The sequence below is a fragment of the Mirounga leonina genome, unplaced genomic scaffold, assembly GCF_011800145.1.
Source record: "Mirounga leonina isolate KUSES-001 unplaced genomic scaffold, KU_Mleo_1.0 Mir_169, whole genome shotgun sequence".
Classification (NCBI taxonomy): Eukaryota; Metazoa; Chordata; class Mammalia; order Carnivora; family Phocidae; genus Mirounga; species Mirounga leonina.
This window is the reverse complement of record NW_023270431.1, coordinates 19,240,453-19,265,950: the sequence shown is the minus strand read 5'-3', so window position 1 is coordinate 19,265,950 and position 25,498 is coordinate 19,240,453. Positions and strand designations below refer to the sequence as shown.

Here is a 25,498-nt window from a genome sequence, read left to right as displayed (position 1 = left end):
GGCGGAGGCGGAGGCGGAGGCGGAGGGCGGCGCCCAGAGCGGGAGGCTCGCGGGGGTGGGGGTGGGGGGCCGTCGCGGGGGCGGGGGTGCGGACGCCCCCTTTCGCCGCGGAGGGACTAGAGCCCGGGCCCTGCGGCCAGGCGCGGGCCAGGGCAGAAAACCCCGAACGGATATTTATGGTAAGTAAATTATATTTCCCGAAACTGCTAAAAATAAAAGTATACTTTCATATTAAAGAGTTATTTGTGTGACTGGTTGCACAGATTCCCTCCTGTCATTTGTCATTCTGCAATCAGCCACTGTATGCGGCTGCACAGTTGGACGTTTCCAGGGCGTTGCCGTTATAAATGCCACTGTTTTACAAAGGTGGGTATAAATAGCTTTTATTATTTTAAGATAAATTTCTAATAGTGGATTCAATAGATCGAAAGCTATGACTCTTTTAGGGTTCTTGTTCTCTGTTGATAGAAATAGTGCACCGATTTTAATGGCACTGCCAACTTGGAGTTCACACGTATCTTGCTGGTCTTTCCAGCCTCTTCTTGATTTGATGTAGTTGAGTGGCTAATATCAGATGTACTTTATAATTTCGGAAAAGTTCAACTAGTTTTCCTTATTTCTTCCCTGTAGGCTAAGAATTTTTCTGCAAGTGTTTTAAGGATGAGGTATTGCTAGCTCTCGATTAAACTAAAATGAAATACATTTTTATAACCTAGTATTTAAAAAAGAATAAAAATAGTAATTTTTTTTTTTTTACTTTTCTTCCTTTTCTTCCTTGTTTTCCCTGTGTGTGGTACAGTTCACTCTTTCCTTGTTGTTATAAAGATGTTGATAACATCTGCAAACAAGACAATACCGAAGACTTTATTTTTTTAAAGATTTTATTTATTTATTTGAGAGAGAGAGAATGAGAGAGAGCACATGAGAGGGAGGAGGGTCAGAGGGAGAAGCAGACTCCCTGCCGAGCAGGGAGCCCGATGCGGGACTCGATCCCGGGACTCCAGGATCATGAACTGAGCCGAAGGCAGTTGCTTAACCAACTGAGCCACCCAGGCGCCCAATACCAAAGACTTTAAAAGTTATAAGCATCCCTCCCCCCAAAAATAAAAAATAAAAGTATGAGCATCCCATTTCCTAGATGAGGTTACAAATTGTATAGACTGTGAATGCCCATTTCTGTTTGTTATTTAGCTGTTACCTTCATCTTATGTACTTAAAAAAGAATTGGCTTTAAAAAAGTGGGGGGTGGTATTAATGTGACTTTTGCTTTAGGCACTGAGGAGTGTAAGACTCCAGAGTAAATTGTGGCAATCAGATTATGAGAATCTTGAAGGCTAAAACAATGTCTTAATTCCTATCTTGAATCTTTCAAAGTATACAGTAAGTGCTTAATAGGATCTCATTAAATAACATTAAATTTTCACTTCTGAGCAATTTCCCACGATTCCAGTCAGTAGGAAGAAATTTCAGGTGTGGCCTGAAGGTTGGTTCTATCTATAATAAGTATCTGCTCTCAAAGTGCAAACTAATAGGAAAACATCTTAATAGCATTTATCATCCAGTAACAATATATTTATCATTAAGAAGTTGCTGTGTGAATTGAACAAAGCTGAAGGCATTTAGCTTTGCATTATAGTTTGCTAAACAGAGAATCTAAACAAATTTTCAGAGGGAAATGTTTAACCAATTTAAGAGAACTATTTTCAAGTATTACAATAGTTTCCATTTGCATAAAAATAAATGCCGACTAAAAATGGACCTTCTTTATTTTTTTATTTTATTTTTTTAAAGATTTTATTTATTTATTTGACGGAGACACAGTGAGAGAGGGAACACAAGCAGGGGGAGTGGGAGAGGCAGAAGCAGGCTTCCCGCGGAGCAGGGAGCCCAATGCGGGGCTCGATCCCAGGACCCTGGGATCATGTCCTGAGCCGAGGGCAGACGCTTAACGACTGAGCCACCCAGACACCTCTGAACCTTCTTTATTGATTAAATCAAGGATGCATTGTTAGAATTAAAAATTACTATTACTGTATTTCTGTAAGGTAATAAAATGATATTTCTTTAAAAAAAATCACTAGCTTTTTTTGTTTTCACTGTATTTCTGAGAGGTGCGGCTGATTGCTTGTGATTATCGTAAAATGAAACCCAAACTTCAGAGGTCAGGTGATTTGCCTGAGGGCACACAGTGAGCTGCAGCTTTAGGACCAAACCCCAGGTCTCCAGCTCCAAATCTCAGATTCTCATCATCACACAAGCTTTTTTTAAACCGCTGTCCCAGACAACACTGCTTCAAGGAGAACATGCTCTTTGCACTATTACCTTTTAGAAAGTCATCTCAGAAGATTAAATATGCAAAGGCATAAAGAAATCAGTTCAGTTTGGTTTACCTTGGAGTAGAGGGCTTAAAAATATCAAGGTTTATTTTTTCAAAGAAAAGTTTAAGAATTATTTCTATTTTTCCTTGTGAGATAAATGGTGATTAGCCCATAAGCTTATAAATACTTTTAGGAATGTCATGTCAAAAACAGGCTATGATGTGGATGGAACTGGAAGGTATTATGCTGAGCGAAATAAGTCAGAGAAAGACATGTATCATATGATCTCACTGATTTGAGGAATTCTTAATCTCAGGAAACAAACCGAGGGTTGCTGGAGTGGTGGGGGGTGGGAGGGATGGGGTGGCTGGGTGACAGACATTGGGGAGGGTATGTGCTATGGTGAGCGCTGTGAATTGTGTAAGACTGTTGAATCACAGACCTGTACCTCTGAAACAAATTATACATTATATGTTAAAAAGAAGAAGATAGTAGGAAGGGAAAAATGAAGGGGGAAAATAGGAGGGGGAGACGAACCATGAGAGACTATGGACTCTGAGAAACAAACTGAGGGTTCTAGAGGGGAGGGGGTGGGGGGATGGGGTAGCCTGGTGATGGGTATTAAGGAGGGCACGTATTAAATGGAGCACTGGGTGTTATACGCAAACAATGAATCATGGAACACTACATCAAAAACTAATGATGTAATGTATGGTGATTAACATAACATAATAAAATAAAAAAATGCAAAACAACAACAACAACAAAAAAAAAAACAGGCCTCCCTTAACCATTATACAGTATTCCCCTCCTTACTCACAGAAGATATGTTCCAAGACTCCCAGTGGATATCTGAAACTGGGCATAGTACCAAACCCTATATATACCAGGTTTTTCCCTTTACATACACACCTGTGATAAAGTTTAATTTATAAATTAGGCACAGTAAAAAATTAACAATAATAAAATAGAACAATTAAAACAATATACTGTAATAAAACTTATGTGAATGTTCTCTCATTCTAAAAATATTTACTTACCCTTCTTCTTGTGATGATGTGAGATGATAAAATGCCTACGTGTTGAGACGAAGTGAGGAGAATGACGATGGTAGCCATTGTAACATGGCCTTAAGGTACCATTGACCTTCTGACCACTCCTCAGGAGGATCCTCTGCCTCAGGACCACTGTTGAGCATGGGTAACCGAAACTGGGGACAGCAAGACTGTAGATAAGGATAGACTTCTATATTGGTTACTCTACTAGATGGAAATAAAGTTCATTTGCTGACCTCTTATTTGACTCTCAGTGGACTATATTATAGCCCCTCATGTTATGTTAAAACAAAACCAACAACAAACAGATAAAAAATAAATAAACAAATCTGCTTGCCTTTTGCTGTATGTCTCTGAAAATGTTTTGGATTTTCCTCAGTTATTTTTCAAACATATAAAAAGCTTTGTTTATTTTTTTTAACAATAATAATACCCATTATATAGACATTCTTAAGAAGACCGTTCTCATATGTGGACATAGTTTTCAGGTGGATATGTCTGTGAGCTAAACCATTTCTTCTCTCTTTTTTTTTTTTTTCTCAGTGGGATCATGAGATGATCATCTGTTATGTGTGTCACAGCAGGAAAGGGGTAAGAAGAGAGCAGATGAACCAGATCTCCTCTTCATTTTATAGGTGAGAACTTTTGATCCTAGAAAGGTAACAGGACTTGCTAAAATCATTGACAGAGCTGGACTTCTCACTGGGACTTTTGTTCCGTGTTGTCCTTTTCTATCCTTCTATGGAGGCTTTCACCCACCCCAAGCTACGGCATCATTAACAAGCTTAAGTTCTTGGAGGAAGCAAGAACTTCCTTCTTGCTTGAGGCAAAGGCATGAAAATTTTAGAATGGCCAGCCCTGAACTACAAATTTCTACTTCTCTTTTTTCCCCTTTCCAGCCAGAATTGACAGTTTGCTATCAAGGGCCTGAATATAATCAAGGGTAGGGAGACAGGGCAGCTAATGGCAAAAAGTGGAAGAGAATGCTTTCTTCTTCCACCATGGCTAATTTGAAAAAACAAAAAACAAAAAACAAAAACACAGTTATGTAATATCATGAACTCTTATATTTTATTTCTGCTGGGTTTCTAATTCAGTTAGTACTGTGGAGATAGGTTAAGATTTTACCTTTTTCTTGAAATCACTTTTTAAGTTTTAAATAAGAGAATTGGAAGTTGAAAAGTTCACAAGTAGGGCGCCTGGGTGGCTCAGTTGGTTAAGCGACTGCGTTCAGCTCAGGTCATGATCCCGGAGTCCCGGGATCGAGTCCCACATCAGGCTCCCTGCTCAGCAGGGAGTCTGCTTCTCCCTCTAACCCTACCCCCTCTTGCGCTCTCTCTCTCACTCTCTCTCTCTCTCTAAAATAAATAAATAAAATCTTTAAAAAAAAAGAAAAGAAAAGTTCACAAGTGAAATGTAATAAGAATCTATCAGGCTTAGGGGTGCCTGGGTGGCTCAGTTTGTTAAACGTCGGACTCTTGATTTTGGCTCAGGTGGCTGTCTCAGGGTCGTGAGATCGAGCCCTGCCTGGAGAGACCTGTGTGGGCTAGGTGTGGAGCCTGCTTAAGATTCTTTTTCTTCCTCTCTCTCCACCCCTCCCCCCACTTGTGAGGATGCAGGCTTTCTCTCTCTTTCTCAAAAAAAAAAAAGAAAAAAAAAAGATCTGTCAGGCTTAGGTCTCCTGATAGTTCTCAAAACTAAATTGCTCTACTTATATATATGGTAAGATAAATTATCCACCAACTAACCAATGCCCCATAAGTAAAGGTCAAAAAGAACAAAACCATGCCCCATAAGTAAAGGTCTAGGTTAATTCCAACAAAATGTGTCTTTTGTTTGTTTGTTTGTTTTTTTAGAAAGGGAGAGGTGTGGGGAGGGGCAGAGGGAGAGAGAGAGAGAGAATCTTAAGCAGGCTCCACGCTCAGTGTGGAGCCCTACTTGGGGGTCAATCCCACAACCCTGAGATCATGACCTGAGCTGAAATCAAGAGTTGGACCCTTAACCGACTGAGCCACCCAGGCGCCCCAAAATGTGTCTTCTAAAGCCAAAGAAAATAATTGGAAATACTGCATAAATACATGATACCAAAATTATTTCCAAAAAGGTAGACTATATTTATTTAAAATGCTGTCAGTATGGTACACATGTGTCTATTCTAAGGTAACTTCCCTTGCTTTGGTATTATTTGAAAAAAATTAGCCATTATGTTTTTCGTTATTGTTGTTGTTTTAACCCAAAAGGCAAGTAAAAATTTAGGTATGGACTGATTTTATTCCAATCTGGAGTTGTTAGAGTATGTCAGTTTATATGACCAGATAATTATATGAAGTATCTATATGGAATATTATTAAGTAGGAGAAAGGAAAAAAGGGATACTTTGTATTAATCAGGGCTCTCCAGGAACGCAAAACCAATGTATATTATAAGGTTTACTATGAAGGATTATCTCTTAGTTATGGAGGCTGAGATGTCCCACAACCTGCTATCTGAAAGCTGGAGACCAAGGAAAACCGGTGGGTAGTTCAGTTCAAGTCCAAAATCTGAATTCCAGGGAACTGATGGCATAAGTCTTTCTGAGGACAGATCAATGTCTAGCTCATGTGCTCAGGCAGAAAGGGCAAATTTTTACTTACCCCAAGGCTTTTGTTTTATTCAGGCCTTCAGTGGATTGGATGATGCCCACGCACACTGGGGAGGGCAATCCGCCTTACTGAGTCCACCAATTCAAATGCTAAGCCAATCAACAAATGCTCTCACAGATACACTCAGAAAAAACAATAGCTAAATATGTGGGTACTGCATGACCCAGTCAAGTTGATACATGAAACTAGCCATCACAGATCCACCCCTTATGAACTTGGCACCCACACCCATCTCCTTAAATTATACTTAATCTCAAAATAAAGCCAGTAACAATGTCATAATTCTGCCTAACAAGATACAAGCATACTGTATACAACCAAAACGACACTAACCTTTTCCTCAGAAGAGGAGGTAGAGTACTTGCATCATGTTTACTCTTTACCTTGATATCCTGCAACTTAAATACTATTATGTAAAATTAATATTTATATGCATCAATTAAAAAGTTACTGTGATGTGAAGTTAATACGTCTTATATTACATGACACGAGAATAAGAGAGAAAACAAAGATACCCACACATATGTACAGTTTTATTCATGATAAACAATAAGGAAATGCTCCATATTAATATTCTTTAATAATAAGGAGTAAATACTCATGGCCATGGTATTCTTTGTTTCTGACTGGTCCTGCTGGTTGTAGCTGGTATTTATGACTCCTTTTTTTTTTTTTAATTTTTTTGTTTCTTTCTTTATTTTTTTAAAATTTTATTTTATTATGTTACATTAGTCACCATACATCATTAATTTTTGATGTTGTGATCCACGATTCATTGTTTTCATATAACACCCAGTGAATTTATTTTTTAAAAATATTTTTTATTTATTTTTTTATTTATGTTGTTAGTCACCATATAGTACTTCATTCCTGAAAGATGTAGGCCTCAGTAGGAGTCTTGCCTGCTTTGGGTTGCGGCAGTTTTCCATTCCTTTGTATTTGGAACAGAGGGCGTCATAATTTATCCCAGCTTTCAGTTCTTCCCATTGTGGGTAATATTCTTACCATGTATAAGTCCTTGATTCTGTGACATGAATCATTTTTATCCATTCATTGTTCTATGAAATGTACCTTTGTCACCTGTTGGCAGTTAATCCTTCTGGCGGACCACAAGGCACTACACATTCTGGAGTGCCTCCAGAATGGAGATTTCAGCTCACCTACGCTTCCTGAAGACGTAAACACACTGAAAACACAGCATTGCATCCCCAGGGCTAATAAAAATCAGTTCTAAGTAAACTGAGAGCTCCAGTATTATGCCAACTCTTAGGTTGGTTATTCCGCTAAAAGGAAATAAAATTTCATTTGTTGGATTCGTATTTGGCTCCCAGCTTACTATGTTATAGATCCTCTTGGTATTTTAAAACAAAACAGACAAATACTAAAAAGTATTCGGTCCAGCTGAGCACCTCAGTGAAGAGTTGGCTCTCTGGGTCTGAGGGGAGGAGAGGAGACACAAGCAGCAATGAAGAAAAACCCGGTGGGGCACGTCGTCCAGACTGTCCCTGAAGTGCAGGGAACATCGCTGAACACTATGAACACTGCATGGCACCGCTCAGCTGTTCCAGCCTCCTGCCAGGGCTGCTCAGCTGTCTTCATTATTATCCCTCTCTTTCTTTCCTCAGGGACCTGTCCTGCCGCTTTTTTTCCGTGGAGATATTTACATAAAAAATCTTAAATCTCATCGGTAGGGTTCCTGAATCTCTTACTTCGCTTTCTCCAGGAGGTGATATTTTACTTCTAAGTGAGAGCCCACATGGACTGTCAGTGTCGGGCAGCTGCAGCTGGGTCTCCTGTGGGTCTTTATCAAAGTGACCACAGACAAAGCCCTGGGCCAGCTGCTGAGGGCAGGTGGTCAGCCTTTCACTCATGAGAGGGACCACCCAGGAGAAAAACAATACCAATTTATAACAACTATTAAATGAGCTATTATTTGTGATAGAACAGTGCCTGCCACATGTTAAGTGTTTGGTAAAAGTAAAACAAATCAATTTGGAGGGACGAGTGGGACTCCTGGGGTCTTAGTCACAGAGAGGCATTACGGATGTGGTAGTGGGTCGGATCATGTACACCCAACGTTCATGTCCACCCAGAACCTCAAAATGGAATCTCATTTGGAGTAAGAGTCTTTGCAGATGTAATTAGGGTAAAAGATTGAGATGAAATCATACTGGATTAGGGTGGACTCTAAATCCAGTGAAAATTATAAGAGATAGAAGAGAAATACAGGGAAGAAGGAATGTGAAGATGGGGGCAGAGATTGGAACAATGCATTTACAAGCCAGGGAATGCCAAGAATTGCAAACCACCACCAGAAGTGGGGAAAGAGGCATAAAATGGTTTCTCCCTCAGAGCCTCCAGAGAGAACCAACCCTGCCAAGACCTTGATTTTGGATATTTGGCCTACAGAACTGTGAGAGGATAAATTTCTGTTGTTTTAAGATACCCAGTTTATGGTAGTTTGCCGCAGTGACAGAAAACGAATGCAGATTTCTATCTTAAGTCTATACAAATTCTATATTTGTTGGGTCATGGAAGAATACAAAAAGGTTTGTTCTGGAAGGGTAAGTTGCCTGCAAATATTCTTATGATCTTAACCCAAACGAACCTGTATATGCAAAGAATGTTAATACAGTGAACACACACACCAGTGTAATAATACAAGCATTTGGGAAGGAGGTTGCCAACCCATACACTTCTCTGAAAACTGGTTTCCATGAACCCGGGCAACCATTTTTATGACATGTGACCTTGCCTTTCCTCCATGGCTGCAGTTGTTTGTCCCCAGGGGCAAGGGATCCCGGACTTCTCAGCCTAAATGAAGTCTTTTTTCCTAGAACTTTGGAGTCGGAATACAAAGCCATTGGTCAGTCTTTGCTGATTCTTCAGTGAAGGACACATCAAGCTGAGAGGACTCAGTTGACCATGAATTAAGAAAGTGGAGACACTGCAAAGAGAGACAGAAAGAAGCAGACGTAGAAGGGACTGGATAAAAGACTACATAGCCCTAGAGAACAAAGGCCCAAGAGATTACCTGCTCTTTTTTTTTTTTTTTTAAAGATTTTATTTATTTATTCATGAGAGACAGAGAGAGAGAGAGAGAGAGGCAGAGGGAGAAGCAGGCTCCCAAGGAGCAGGAATCCCGATTCGGGACTCGATCCCAGGACCCTGAGATCATGACCTGAGCCGAAGGCAGACGCTTAACCATCTGAGCCACCCAGGTGCCCGAGATTACCTGCTCTTATTTCTCATTCAGATCATTGAGGATCTTCATGCCTGACTGATTACCACTGAGGCAGTTAGGGGATGGTGATTAAGAGTGGAGGCTCTGGAGCCAGATGGCTTTGGGTGAGTTACTTGACCTTCTTGGTTTCCTCACTGTGGTTGAGACTAATAACAGAACCTCCATCAAATAGTTGTTCCTTGGATTAAATGTAAAAAGCACTTAGGATGAGTCAAAGTAAATTAAGTGCATTAATATGAAACACTTGGGTGTGTACATCAGTTGTACTCAGGAGATGTTGGCTGCTATTATTATTACCCTGTTGCCTCCAAATGGCTTTTAAACCATGTCATGCATCTACCATCATTTTATGCTTTTTGGTAAGCTGCACATTTAAGTGGTTTTTCCATCTATGTTTATACTTGTGATTTCACAGTGGATTAACTTACTATAACAAAGACTAAAAATCAGTCACAGCACAGGAAGTTTATTTTTTCCCTTCCTGACAGTATTTTAAGTCAACAAACATAACACAAAGCAAATAGTAAAAAGCAACTTGGTTTCTGGGGATGTTTACTGTGGGTATGTTTGCTCACACCTACCTGTTCTCTATGTACAGAGTCAGCACAATCTCATTTTATTACATCAAAGTGTAAAGCAAGTCATAGTGCGTACTCGGGTTTAAGCAGAAATGTTGTGTAAGGAAAAGAAAAAAAAAAGTTAGTTTAAATGCTTGTTATCCTGGGAGGTAAGCCAGAGTTTGAGTTTGTTAGACTAGGAGGGAGGCAGAATTCCTATTAGAAAGACAGTTGCACATCTGTTTAGGAAAATATGTGAACAGATTTTGGTCCTCTAGGTCAGGTTCAGACAAAGAAGACTTTAGTAATTTGCATATTAAAGAAACAACAATTTTTGGTTTCTTCTTGAGTGAGTGATGGAGATCCAGATACTCAGATGTTGGAGAAATCCTGGAACAGAGAGGCCTAGCCCCACCTAGAGATGGCTAGACAGCTCAGAGGCTCAGGGGCAGTGAGACAGCTGATATTCTATTGTAAATTGGTTACTTCTTTGTGCTTCGCTGTAATTCCATTTCATTAGCCCCAAATCTTCAGTAAAGTCTGTTATGCACGAGTATTCGGGCACGAGATGGAGCTGGTTAGAGCCACACAGGGAAAGCAACAACATAGGAAGCCAGCTGACATGGTTGGTATGTGAGAGCCTCTCTGTTGGATGTCACAAAGCTGGAGACATCAGTGACATCTGTGTTTGGGCTACTTTTTGGCCTTCTCTAGAAACCTGCTTATCTTTTAGAAAAATTATACAGGAAAGAACTACTCCAGTAGTTAAATACTCCAGTAGCCCATTTGCTGGTGGCAATCTGACTGTGCTTTACTTAAGGGAAACAGGAAACCAGACATCTTTGGGTCTGGTGATGAACTGTAGCAACTTGAGGGCTAATGACGAGTTCTCCAAACTCTGACACCTCTATAAGCACAGTGGGGTGAACATTGGGGTGATGACTGTTACAATGAGCTCTGAGACAGAAACATGGAGACCTTGTCAAAAAATGCAGGGTGCCAACGTCAGTGTTTGGAGGTTATAGTAAATTGGCCTCCCCCAATCCAGATGTTAGGGAAATAAAATTGTCCTTTAAAAGCAATGGTTTTTGGGCGCCTGGGTGGCTCAGTTAGTTAAGTGACTACCTTCGGCTCAGGTCATGATCCTGGAGTCCCTGGATCGAGTCCCGCGTCGGGCTCCCTGCTCGGCAGGGAGTCTGCTTCTCCCTCTGACCCTCCCCGCTCTCATGTGCTCTCTCTCATTCTCTCTCTCTCAAATAAATAAATAAAATCTTTAAAAAAAAAAGTTGAACTTTAAAAATAAAAATAAAAAAATAAAAGCAATGATTTTTTTAAAAGTTATTATTGAAACATATACAGAATAGTATGATAAACTCCCAAGGACCCCATCGCCCAGTGTTAGGAATAACCAAGCTAGTTTCATCTTTATCACATTCTCTTCCCCCTTTCTAATCTTATCATTTCATTCATAAATATTTCAGTTTGTCTCCAAAAGATAATGGTTCTTATTTTATACATAACCATAGTATAATGATCACACTACATCATGAGCTCATTCTGATATTCATAATTAAGTATCTATAGGATTTTTACTTAACCTCATCGATCCTACATTTATTTTTCCTTTATTCCACACAGGAAATCCCAGTTCTCAAAAACACCAACATAATTACTTATTTGTTTTACCACATGATAGACACAGCAGTGTCAAGAACAACATCATCAAGGGTACCTGGGTGGCGCAGTTAAGTGTCCAACTCTTGGTTTCAGCTCAGGTAGTGATCCCAGGGTCCTGGGATTGAGCCCCACATCAGGCTTTGCACCCAGGGCAGATCCTGCTTGAGGTTCTCTATCTCTCTCTCTCTCTCTCTCTCTCTCTCTCTCTCTCCCTTTGCCCCTCCTGCCCTGTGCTCTTTCTCTCTCAAATAAATAAATAAATCTTAAAAAAAAAAAAAAAAGAGCAACACCATCAGTGACTGTACTACAAGGTCGTTGTTCTAAATTGCAAATCTGATCATTTTACATCTTTGTCTAAACTCCTCATTGCTTTCCCATCCCCTGAAGAACAAAACCCAAGCATGTTAACGTGCCATAACAGGCACTTTGTGATCTGACCGTATACCATTGGCTTGTCTGGAAATGCTCTGTTCCTCCTTCCCATTCTATTGAACTCTGAGTCCAGATCAGAAGCCATATCTCCTCTTTCCTAGCACAAATGGTTGCTCTTTCTCTGTGTTCTTCTCTGCCTCATACAAGCTTTTATTCATGCCTTTACCCAACTGAATTCTAATTATTTACATTATATGTGTGTTCTCTACTAGGTTGTGCATGTCTCAGTGGCGAGTCCTACTTAATTTTGTATTCCCAGGATCTAAGTTAAGTCCATGATAAATAGAAGATGCTCAATAAACACTTGTTTAATTGATCTGATTTAATATGACCGAAGAGGTACAAAATCTAGCAGTCTTGTTTTCTGATATTTAAGAACCTATTCACAGTGTTTTTAAGAAATTTATTTTAAGTAATATCACCTTGCTGGGAATTAAAAAGAAGCACAGGAAAATTGTTTGCAAAGGCATAATTGCTCTTGTATCTTTCAGGCTTAAGGTAAATACAATGATAATAGTAACAGTAATATCTGCGAGCATCAATGAACATCCATTCAGTGACCCTGTGGTCATATCTCTAACAGGCAGGATACTGGAGGGTCTTCAGTGTCTGTGTTTTGCACTTCTAACAGATTGCATTTGTGATATTTCTCTTAATCAGGCTCAGTTCTGCCCCTACAGAGAACCAAGGCAGAGAGTAAAGTCATTCTCTGATATTCTTTTCTAACAGTTTTAAGCATTAGCTTTTCAGAGTCATCAGGGAAATGCAAGTTAAAACTACAATAGGATGGAGGGGATGGAGAGGTATAAACTTCCAGTTGTGGAATAGATAAGTCACAGAGATGGGGGTGCAGCATGGGGGATATAGCCAATAATATTGTGATAATGTTGTATGGTGACAGATGGTAATTACACTTACCATGGCGAACACTGAGTAATGTATAGAATTGTTGAATCAATGTGTCATACACCTGAAACTAATATAACATCATGTGTCAATTATACTTCAATAGTAATAAACTATAATAAAATGGATGTACTTACCCACTAGAATAGCTAAAATTAAAAGTTTTTTTATTGGTTTTCAACTGTTCCATGCCAAAGTATTCATATGTTAATAAATTATGTTTCATTTTCCCTTCTTTTTTTCTAATAGCATCTAATAGCTGCCATGCCAATGCTCTCCCCCACCCTCTTTATTCTTTCATATTTTTCATTATTGTTTGAGTTGGAAATTTCTGGATCATCTATTTTTAAGAGTTTCCTGTAGGTGAGAAGGGGCTAGAATAGCAATCTAGGCTAAGTGATGTTGAATTTTTTCTAATGCACTCTCTCTCTTTTCTGTAGTCACAGAATCAACTGCCTTCCTCCAACCTAGGTGGCCTTTGTGATTCCTTATAGAGCCTTGCCTTTTTCCATTTATGTACCTTATAGTTCCAGAAGGGCTTTCGCCAGCCCACTCCTATTCCTGAACTTACTTTAGTAGACAAAGGATATGGCTTTGCACTCAAGAGGTATTGCTCAGTTGAGAAGCAAACATATCAGTGTGTGTGTGTGCATTATGATATGTATCAGTACTGGATTCTCTGTCTCCACCGTCTCCTTTGATGTATCCTGAATGATAACTGGTTTTATCATCTGAAGTCAGCAGGCTTAGTTCAGGAAACCACACAGTGCCATGAGTGTTTCTGAGAACAGCGTGTGCAGAAGAATTCTAGGAGTGCCAGATGTTAGAAACCAACAGTAAATATTCACTCCCCAAAGGATGGGGCCGCTCATCAGTGATGGCTGCTGTGATCAAAGAGGGCAGCGGTGATGAGACAGTTGAAGACAGAAGGTTTAGAACGTGTTTGGGTGAGGACTCACACAGAGGTGGCAGATCCTATAAAATAGCACTTCTACAAGAAAGGGGAGTTAGAAAGTGGCAATCAGAAGCAGGATTCTCCAGTGAAGGTGGCTTCTTCACCAGACGTGGTGAAGACACCGTAGAAGCTTGGAGCTGATGATAGGGACCTTTTTGAATCAAGTTAGGATCTCAAATTTAAGTGAGGCTTGGTCCCCAAAGTGGCTTTGATCGTAGTAATAGAGGTGGGAGCCCTTTAACTGAGAAACTGGCTACTCCTTCCTTCACTTCAAAAGATCCTCTAAGTGAGAAAATCCAACTCATCCAAATATGATTAGCAAAGTAATTATGTAACTAGAACTAGATCCAAAGAGAGCTACTCTAGGAAAACAAAAGACCAAAAAAGAACTGAAAATTATACAAAACTTCCCTGCAGACTACAAATACTCATTAGAAAAATATTGCTCCAAAGCAGAGGAATATTCCAACACAACCTCCCAACATGAATAAAGATGGATAAATCATAATCCCAGAAAAGAAAACAATAAAAAAACAAATGCAAGAACTCAGGGAAGACAGAGCCAACAAAGGGAAGGTTATAGCCAGTCAATGAAGTATGTGAAATGATTAACTAGCAAAATTTAGGAAAGAAATAGAAGACACAGGGGTTCCTGGGTGGCTCAGTCAGTTGGGCGTCTGCCTTCAGCTCAGGTCATGATCCTGGGGTCCTGGGATCGAGCCCCTGGGATCGAGCCCCACTGAGCAGGGAGTCTCTTTCTCCCTCTCCTCCCTGCTCATGTTCTCTCTCACTATCTCTGTCTCTCTCAAATAAATAAATAAAATCTTAAAAAAAAGAAGAAATAGAAGACACAGACAAAATCATTTTGTAAATAAAGACTAAATTATAAGGAGCATAAGAGGAAATAGATACTCTAGAAAGTGTAACACAAAATAGAAAATATACACACACAGTAAGAGTGAAGAAAGTGAAAGAGAAATAAGCAAAAAGGTTTTTTAAAAGAGAAAGTGAAAGTTATAAAAGATAGGCAAAACTTTTCAAAATAAAATTAATTTGCGTTGTTCCATTGTAGGAGAACCAAAAGAATAGAGTAAAACATATATTATAAAATGCTCTGAAATGACTTGAATTTGTGTATTAAAAGGCACATTCAAGATATGAGAGAACTTTCCCAGAATGACCAACACCAAGACTTCCTACTAACACCAATCATACAAACATTAGACTTACCCTACTAATACTAGTAGCAAATTTTGGGCATCTGGGCAAAAATATTCTGTCATTTCTAAGTGAAAGAAAGCCAAGTTGGTACAGCTACAGTCAGTGCTAACAAATGGAACAATACCTATCAGATACTTCAGGAAAGAAAATTTGAGCCAAAAATTTTAAATCCATTCAAGCTGTCTTTCAAGTGTCAAAGCTACAAGCAAAAATTTCTGCAACTTCAAGGCCTCAGGGAATACTGTCCACATTAGGTCTTACTGAAGCATCTCCCAAAGAACAAAATTCATTCAACCAAAAGATGATCAGGCAAAACTTCATCAAAAAGACTGGGGGGTGAACATTAGAGCTAGGACTAAAACAAGGGTTAACTTAAGGGGTTAAAATGTACATATGAATATTGTATTTATATACATTTTCAATGTGGAGACTATTATTTTAAAAATTATAGTTCTAAATATATTTTTATTCTAGTGCCTGCCTTTATAATTAGACTTTTCTTAAAAGATTTATTTCTTTTATTTATTTTAGAGAGAGAGAGAGCACGCACAGGGGGGAGAGGCAGAGAGAATGCCAAGCAAACTCCATGCTGAGCACAGAGCTGGACACAGGGCCGACCCCACGACCCCGAGACCACGACCTGAGCCAAAATCAAGTCAGGTGCCAACTGACTGTGCTATGCAGCGCTCCATTTACAATTAGACTTTTGTATAATACCCTTAGAACCTTCTTTATTCAGACAGTATCTACTGATTCCTATTATGAGCATCAAGTGAGTTAGCTTGTAACTTCTTCCTACTCTCTTTTCTCTATAGCTTTCTCTACACAATTTTAGTCAATAATATCATTTGCTATGGGCTAAATTGTGTTCTCCCAAAATTCATGGGGTAGATATATGCTTAGTTTTACAAGAAAATGCCCTACCTTTTCCCAAAGTGGTTACACCACTTTACATTCTCACCAACAGTGTGTGAGACCTTCAGTTGTTTTATCACCTTGCCAGCATATGATATTGGTGGCTATTTTAGTTTTAGCCACTCTGATGAGTATGTAGTGAGTGTATCTCCTTGTGGTCTTGGTTTGTATTTCTCAATGATGTTAAACAAGTTTTATGTATGTTCCCATGTTTCTTCTCATGATGAAGCTTTTTCTTTAGTACTAAATTGTCCAAGCCCTCAAAATCCTGTTGGGATTATGACTCAAATTGGTTTAATCCCTGTACATTGATTTGGGAGGTGTCACAAACTTAGTCTTTCTCTCCTCTTTCCATTATCCAAATTCATTATTTTATCTCTTTCAGGATGCATTTTTATTTCATATAGTTTTCAAATTGCTTTTGTTAGGATTATGCCTAGATATTTTATGTATTTGTGGATATTACAAATAAATATATTTTTAATGTTTTCTCTGTTTACTGATTATATATTGGAAAGGTTGTTTTGTAGATATTTATCCTGTATCCAGCAACATTATTAAACTTTCTTATAAGTTATAATACTTTTTCAGTTCTAGTTATAATCATATTTCATTAAGTAAGTCTTTTTAAACAGATATAGCTTCTTTTCCTTTAGTTTTTCTTTTATGTTGTCTGGAATAGTGGTTCTCAAGTGGAGTGATTTTGCCCCTCAAAAGACATTTGGCCATGTCTGGAAACAGTTTTGATTGTCACAACTATCTGGTAAATAAAGGCCAGGGATGCTGCAAGACATCTCACAATGTATAGGACACCTCCCCACAACAAAGAGTCATTTGGCTCAAAATGTCCATAGTGCTGAGATTGAGAAACCCTGCTTGAGAACATCCAGTAATATACAAAGTAGTGTTGAGGTTAAAGCAGTCTTGTCTTATTCCTGATTTTAATGTGAATATCTATTATTAATAGGCATAAAATTTGATATGTTAGTAATAATTATAAAAGTAGGAATTTATTCAAGAATGCTTTGTGAACTAGTAATTCTCTAGTAGTGACAAGCTAATCGTGGCAGTGGTTGTCTCTCTCTTTTTTTTAAAGATTTGATTTATTTATTTGACAGAGAGAGACACAGCGAGAGAGGGAACACAGGCAGGGGGAGCGGGAGAGGGAGAAGCAGTCTTCCTGTGGAGCAGGGAGCCCAACATGGGGCTCAATCCCAGGACTCTGGGATCATGACCTTAGCCTAAGGCAGACGCTTAACCGTCTGAGCCATCCAGGCACCCCAGTGGTTCTCAAAAAGAGGAAGTTGTAGAAAAGGTGTGAAAAGGTAGGTAAAGAAGCCTATTATGTGGTTGATTATTGCCAGGGGACATGCCCTTCCTCACTGGAATTACTAAAGCATAAAGTACTATGCAAGATTAACTAATATCAGCTAGATTACACTGGACCTGTATCCCTTTCTTTTTTGCCATTAAAACAGTATCACTCACAGTGAAGGGCTTCTTTAGGTTAGAAGCTTCTGTGAACTCAATATTTTTATGTCTGAGTAGGTCGAACTCAGCCTGAATGCTTATTGTCCACATCAGCATTTTGAGGATTTTTTTCAATGTTCTCTTTTCATCTAATATTGATGAGAAAGCTGTTATTAATATGTCAGTTATCATTCTTTGTAAGTGATATCCTTTATGGGGAGCTTTTTTATCCCTCATGCTCTAAAATTTCACTACCATGGATCTTTTTTCCTCAATTTCTCTTTCCTCCTGGAGCTCTAATTAGATCTTTTGTTGAAACTGCATGTCTTAACATCTTAAGTACTATTTCTTTATTCCTTTGGCTGAGAATTTCTTAGCTTACTTTTAAATCACTTGTTTGATTAGCTATGTTTGAATATTCAGTCTATTTGTTAACTTGATTTCTTTTTACCCCATGGTATCTAACTGGTTCTTAGGACTACTTTTTCTTGCTTCAAAAAAGATACTCCTTTTTGTACCCTCCAATTCCCTAAGTTTACCTCCAGCTATGAAAGGACACTTGGGCTGCAGCTGCCTGTCCACTGTCCACTATCCACTTTTAGGTAGCAGCCACCATTTCTAGACCAAGAGCTCCTGTTTTCAAGTTTAGCTTTGTATTTAATTAGAAAACCCTACTATTTTGTAAACTTAAAATATGTATACAAGCTAAGGGGGAGGGGAGCTTTAATAAGACCTAAGGAAATTACTTAATTTCTACTGTATCCACTTGGACTGGTTGAATTTATCAAATCCTGACTGTGCATCTGGGTGTCTTGGGACAATGAGGGAAGGTTTTTTTGTTGTTTGTTTTCCTTCTTCAAGTCTAATGTGCCCCTCCCCCCCATCCCTGAGAAGCTTTCACCAAACTCTCAGTGATGGAAATAACCCTCTTGTACTCCAATAGCAATCTCTTTAACACAAAACTGTAATGCAAAACCAAATTTATTTCCATGCATAACAGTGAAGATTGGGATACTAGATTAAAAGGAAAGCCATCTTCTGTCAAATAGAGATCAAGATTCTTAAGTAGCTGCCTTTGGGAACTACAACAATGGAGGACTTGATGTCTTGCCTTCAGATGTTAAGCCTCTGCCTGATGCTTCTGCAGGCTCTTCAGATGTGCCTTCCTCTGCAGTCAGCCTTTCTAATTCCTTCTGATAGCTATGCTGGTATTCCAGATACTTTATGTTCCTCTTCTGTTTAACCAAGAACTTTTTCAGGAATTCTAAGAGCTACAATACAATACAAAAAAAAAAAAAAAAAGACAGGGAAGGACTCAGTAAAGACCTTGTCTGCAATGGGATACAACCTTAGATCTTGCTACCAACTTCTAGTGAGTGCATGGACCAGCAGCCCTGGGAGCTTGTCAGAAATGCAGAATCTCAAGTCTCACCCAGACCTAAGAAATCAGATTTTAAGACAGCACTAGGCTATTCATATGCATATTGAAATTCAAAGAGCACTGATCTAAGACATTCAAGACCTCCAGGTGAATACAAATACCCACTTTTAATGACTATGAGTGTTGGGGCATCTCATCAAAAGTACAGATTAAGTAATGAGCTCCTACTGCAATGGTTTTTCACCCTGTTTATTTGAATCACGTGGAGGTTTTGAGTAGGCACCCAGATCCCATTTTAGATTTAAGTGGTCTGGTGTAAGACTTAGTCACATGTAGCTCTTTAGAACTCCTCAGTGAGTCCAAGGGTTGATAACTTTTATTAGGACATTTTTTTTTCCACTGACTCAGAGAAGGCAGGGGATTGGTAAGAAAATTACCACTATAAGGTAGAGTGTTCATTAACCAAGAAGACTTCAGAAAAGTTTATAGGATAAGAAGTCACCATTAATACTCAGTTTTGCAAGGGCACTCAAGGATAGTGGTTCTCAAAATGTGGCCCCTGGCCAGTAGCATCATCACCTGGGAACTTGTTAGAAATGCACATTTTTGGGGCGCCTGGGTGGCTCAGTTGGTTAAGCGACTGCCTTCGGCTCAGGTCATGATCCTGGAGTCCCGGGATTGGGTCCCGCATCGGGCTCCCTGTTTGGCAGGGAGTCTGCTTCTCCCTCTGACCCTCCTCCCTCTCATGCTCTCTGTCTCTCATTCTCTCTCTCTCTCAAATAAATAAAATAAAATAAAATAAAATAAAATAAAATAAAATAAAAAAAGAAATGCACATTTTTGGATACCACATAAAACCAATTGAATTAGGAACTCTGGGGATAGGGCCCAGCAGTTTGTTTCAGTAAGTCCTCCAGGTGATTCTGTTGTCCATTAAAATTTAGGCACTTTTGGTCTAGGAGATTTATAAGCCAGCAACAGAAGTTATTTTGTTTAATTATCCAGAGTGCATTATTCCTGGAAAGTCTTCTCCATCTTGTGTTGAGTTGCATTCCTCCAACACATCTACTCTTCCCACATCAACCAACTCCCAGAAATAAGTTCATATACTTCCTTGGGGAGAAACAAGCACAGATTGGGTGATCCACTGTTTTGGACCCATGTCTTAGAAGTAGGTCATAATTAGAAGTGAAAGATAACCCTGCTTTCAGAACCAATTAACTACTTACATTAGTTTCACTATTCTTAGAAGCCAAGCTCTTCAGCTCTTGCAGGTGCTTGTGTATCTCTTTTTCCATCTCCAGAGCAATCACTATAGCTTGCAGGTCAGTTCCCCAGTACTCTATGTCAGGCCTCTGTTGAAGAGAACAAGGGAGTCACTTTTCTACCTCAGAAGCTTTGTTACACCCTACACCCTGGGTTGGATTATGACTGGGTTTACATAGGCTAGTAGTTTCCAAACACCATGGCACAATGGAATCAGCAGGGCATCTTAAATACTCATGTCTGGCTTTCAACTGCAGAAATTTTGGCCTAATTGATACGGAGTACAAACTTGATATCAAGATTGCCCAAAAGCTCACCAGGTAATTTTAATGTGTTACAAAGCTTGGTTACCACCAGCACAGTTACATGCACTATTACATTAGCTTTGGAATTCTGTGATGGTGGTTCAGTTCTGTTACTAGCAGGCATTTAGTTCTCTTTATAAAGCTAAAGTTAAAAGAACCCATCAGGTAACTAGGGATGTTTCTACATATAATACCCCCCAATTAAGGTTTAAACTGTTTCTATGGAGTGTATGTCCTAGTGAAAAAGAATTTGTTTTACTGCATTGGAGACTCAGCCATATTAAATACCTGAAATGTATCTGAATTAGACTAAAGATCCAATATAAGATGCTAACACATTTAGGAAGAGGCCATTAGGAGAGAGCGTCTCAAACTACACAGAGCATTAGAATCACCTGACAAGCTTATTAAGCTACCACTCCTTGGGGCCCACCCCCTAGAGAATCTGAATCAGTTTGTCCCACTGGGTCCATGAATTTGCATTTCTATTAAGTTCCCAGGTGATGCTGGTGCTGCTGGTCCATTAAAAAAAACAAACAAGGGGCGCCTGCCTGGCTCAGTCTGAAGACCATGCCACTCTTGATCTTGGGGTCGTGAGTTTGAACCCCACATTGGGTGTAGAGATTACTGAAATAAATAAAAACTTAAAAAAGAAAGAAAACCCAAACAAACAAAATCAAACAAGCATTTAGTGGTTATGATTTACTCACAATAATATGAAGAAGTTACAAAGAAGATATATGCTTGCCCTCAAAGTCAGTGGCTATAATTCCATGGAAGAAAACAAGTAACCAGGGGCGCTTGGGTGGCTCAGTCAGTTAAGCATCCAACTCCTGGTTTCAGCTCAGGTCATGATCTCAGGGTCCTGGGATTGAGCCTCACGTCAGGCTTCACGCTCAGCAGAGTCTGCTTCAGATTCTCTTTCCCTCCTCCTCTGCTTCTCTGCTTCTCCCCCTACTCATTCTCTCTCTCTCCCCCTCCCCCACCTCTTTGCTCAAATAAATAATCTTAAAAAAGAAAAGAAAAGAAAACAAGTAACCTTACAAGTTAGGTAGCAACTAATCATTGAGTTCTCTAGACCCAGCAAAAGCCCCGTGGAGATCATCATAGTTACACAGTCACCTTAGTCACCGGAAGGCAGATTTTACTCTGACGCTCTTTTAGGTATTTTATGAACTGCTTTGCATGTGCTCTCTTCACTTCTGCTTGGTCTTGGAAAAAGGGGACATAAACAGGTGCATCAGACTCTTCATCATAGTAACAGGTCTGGAACAGGGGGTGAGAATGGCAACAGAATGGAGGTGAGAGAAGCTGAATTTCAAGACTGGAAATTTTATACAAGCTCACTTCTTTTTTTCTGTGTTTTTCCAAAAGAGACCTTCTTTGTTCTTTCCCTAGTTTGTCCTTTGACTTCCAGAGGCTCGGGCTGTCTCATTATGCTGGTGCCTAATTTTCGGCCATTATGGCCTTTTTAGTGGTCAGATTTGTGAACCTGACATGTTCATACTTATTTCCAGTAATCATGTGGACTCCTGGCAGAAGTCCAGTATAAATTGACATTTTAAATATCAATCTATTTCATCAATTTTAATATATCTACATTAACTCTAAAATACTATGGATGAAAAATTGTTTATTCAGTCTTCCCACATAGTTGATGCCCATATAGCATTGGGAAACCACTGGAAAGAACTGTGATTCTCCTTATCATCTCCCATAGTTTGCCATCGCAGCTCTGAATCACTGGGTCACAACACAGCAAAACCCTAGCCACTATGTTACTGGCTCATCTAGTATCAAACCACAAAAACAGCCATAACCACCATTCCTAAGAATAGAGAAGATATGTCATCACCCAAATCAGAGTTGAAACCTCTCTCACAATGCCTCAAGAACCCATACTAACCATCGTAAAATAAGCATCACTGACGTTCAGCTCATAACATGCTACATAATTAACAGCAACCCTACACGCCTCACAGAGAGGTTTCTGAGCCTGGGATGCCATCTCAGCTTTAGAGAAAACCAGGCATAAAAAGTGCTCTCCATTAAGGAAGGAGACTTCTTAAATACTAACAGGCAACATAGCTAGCCCACTTCTATCCAGCTGACAACTAGATGAAATTCCATTCAGCTGAGATTAATAGCTACTAATCTACCAATGAGGATGTTCTTTCTGTGTGAAAGAACCAATCTGACCAAAGGAAAATTGGGGGGAAGGTGCATAATCCTCCTAATTATCCCAGCAGTGTCAGCCTTCTCCCTCTTGTTCACTTTGACAGTGACTTTAGGAAGCTGACATACTTCCTGAATAGGGACACATTAATGGAGTAGCTGCATTACATCTAATTTTTTTCTTTCTTCAAAAACTATTTATGGCACATCATGCTAGGTCCTTTGGGGAATCTGAGAAGACTGACTACAATACATTCTTTGCCTACAAATGATACATCCCCCACCCCATAAGGCCTCAACACACATAATTTGTCTCAAGGCAGGATATGATGGGAGTTATAAAGTGTCAAAAGCATATTTAGCTGAGAGGATTGGGGCAGATTTTATTCATAAGTTGGCATTTGAACTTGGCCTTGGAGGGTGGGTAAGAATGTAGAGAAATGGAAATGGAAGCAGGGCATTTCACCTGGAGAACAGGCATGCAGAGGCTGTAGGGACAAGATATAACAGTGGCTTCTCCAAACTGCAGTAAGACTGCTTCATTTGGGAACCTTTCGGCTCTTTCCTCAAACTGTCCCCAAAAGTCCCTACTTGTCCCATCCTAAGCTTATTTGCCTCCTTTGAGGGTACAAACTTTTACTTACTTTGGTATTCCCACAGCCCATCATGGAATATTTTGTAAATGATAGGTACTAAATCAAAATTGACTAAATAAAAATATATTTTACATGTGCAACAGTGTAAAATTTCCTGTAGTCTGGTGGATTCTTAGTTCGAGGCTCAGCCATGTTTAGTTGAATTGAAAAAGAAGGGACAGGTCACCAAAAGTCTCTCTCTCCCCCTCTGATTTTCCCCCCTTCATTTTTCCCTTCCTACTATCTTTTTTTTTTTTGTTTTAACATATAATGTATTATTTGTTTTAGAGGTACGGGTCTGTGATTCAACAGTCTCACACAATTCACAGTGCTCACCATAGCACATACCCTCTCCAGTGTCCGTCACTCAGCCACTCCATCCCCCCCCCCCAAAAAAAAGGTCTATCTCTCTGAGGCAGTGAGGAGGGAGGGCGTCTCCTAAGGGAGAGCTCTTCTAAGAGAAGTACACAAGCATTCCAAGTTGGGCCCAGTCACAAAGATAAGGTCATTAAAGGGAAGGCATCATTATCAAAAGTCCTGTTATTTGTCACTTTTGTTCTCTGACCCAACATTGCCCTTTACCCCAGTTGAATTCATGCTTTAATCCCAGGGAGGTGCTTTAAATAGGTGCCTCTCAAACTCTTATTTGAATACAAATCACCTGGGGTTCTTGTTAAAATGCAGATTCTGGTTTAGGGGCCTGAGATTCTGCATTTCTGGTAAGTCCACCAAATGCTGCCAGTCCATGAAACACATTTTCAGGAGCAAGGGTGCCAAGACATAGCACACAAATGGCACTGCTGGGGAGCCCTCTCCTGGGAGAAGAGAAGGGGGCCTTCCAAGCTGCTTCTCCACCCACCGCTTTGGCCTGTCAGCGCTTGCGGATCCTTCATGGCAGCCGCCCGGGAAGGCAGCAGGCCGTCGGCAAGATCTGGCCTACCAAGGTTACAGCTGCGGAAGAGGAAAGAAATGAGAGCTGACTGGTTGTGCTCCGAGTCTATGTAAAACATTGCCTGAACTCCCAAAAGAATTTGGGGAAACTTTTCTGACCTGTGTGACCAGGTGGGGAAAAGCGGCCATAGAATCTGAACTAGTAACTGTTAATATGACCCCATCTACAAAACAGTAAATTTGGAAGATAAAGATTTTTACCTCCTGGGAGATAAGATGAGAGTTTGGATACTTCTAGATGATCTGTAAGATCTTTTCAGGTAAACATTCCATGACCTACCATTCCATCTAGGCCAGAACAAGGAACTGGATCCATAGGAAGAAAATGTTCCTGTTCTTGTGGGTTAAATAAGATTAAGAAACATTACCATCTGATCACTTAAAAACAACCTCACCAATATATAGGAAAAAAGAAGGAAAAGAAACACATCATCACCATTAGTAACAATTGTGTGAGTATGGGAGCTTTATAGGTGATTTTTTCTTTTTTCTAAATTTCATATCTTTTCAAACTTTTATAATCTCTCTTTATATTTTTCATTTTGAAAAAGAACCTAATAAAACCTTTCTAGGGAATTAACACAATGCTATTCTCTAATGGAAACTTCACATACATAGTTATGAATATATTGTTTGTTTTCTAATTATAAATGAAGTGTATGATCATTACAAAGTATTCCAAAATTTCAGTAATATATAATGTAGAAAGTGAAAGCCCAGGGGTAATGCCGTAGTTCTGATATGTACTTTTAAACCTAACTTGATACATAACACCACTATTAAATTTTGGTAATCAAATGAATTGACTTTTGAATTATGGAATATGATCAGACTAGTCCATGTACCCTCACCCCTGGAATGTGCTGAAAATACAAAGACAATTTTTTTTTAATATAAATGATACAACTCCTCTTAAACTTTTTTTAACCTGATCCAAACTTTTTGTCTCTACAGTGTTATTTCATCTTACCATCTCCCTAATGATTAAGGAAGAAGCAAGGATCTCTCTTTTGGACTTAATTCCAATCAAGAAATTTTTATCTTTAAAAATAAAATGTCTTTAGTGGAGCATTTATTATTCTCTTTATTGTGTTCTTTGTGCACATGATTCCCCTGTTAGTTTATAAGCCTCGTGAGGACAGAGCCTACATCTCAGTCACCTTCGTATCTCCCAGAGCACTGAATACAGTGCTTTGCCCATAGAAAGCACTCAGTGAAGTATATTGACTGAACAATTTGAAAGCAAAAAGGAACCGAAAAGTTTAAAGTTGTTGCTCGTCAAGAAAGGAACAATCGGGAGAGCTAAGTGAGTACTTTGCACTTTGGAAAAGCAGATTTCAAAAGTTCCCAAAAATCACGTGGGAGGGAGAAAACAGGGATTTCTATGTCATAA

At 39.4% G+C, this 25,498-nt stretch overlaps 1 long non-coding RNA gene across 4 annotated transcripts; it reads left to right on the top strand.

Annotated features, from left to right (window-relative positions):
• The first annotated feature begins 73 nt into the window (after nucleotides 1–73).
• On the top strand, nucleotides 74–25,180 carry LOC118017361. 4 transcript variants are annotated; one of them, XR_004681127.1, is made up of 5 exons: nucleotides 94–179; nucleotides 264–366; nucleotides 3,917–4,008; nucleotides 9,272–9,363; nucleotides 25,060–25,180. It is a non-coding gene; the product is annotated as an uncharacterized LOC118017361 (long non-coding RNA). The 4 variants fall into 4 exon arrangements; XR_004681126.1 differs by lacking the exon at nucleotides 264–366 and having other exon boundaries at nucleotides 74–179; XR_004681129.1 differs by lacking the exons at nucleotides 264–366; nucleotides 25,060–25,180 and adding an exon at nucleotides 15,543–15,582 and having other exon boundaries at nucleotides 74–179.
• The last annotated feature ends 318 nt before the right edge of the window (nucleotides 25,181–25,498 follow it).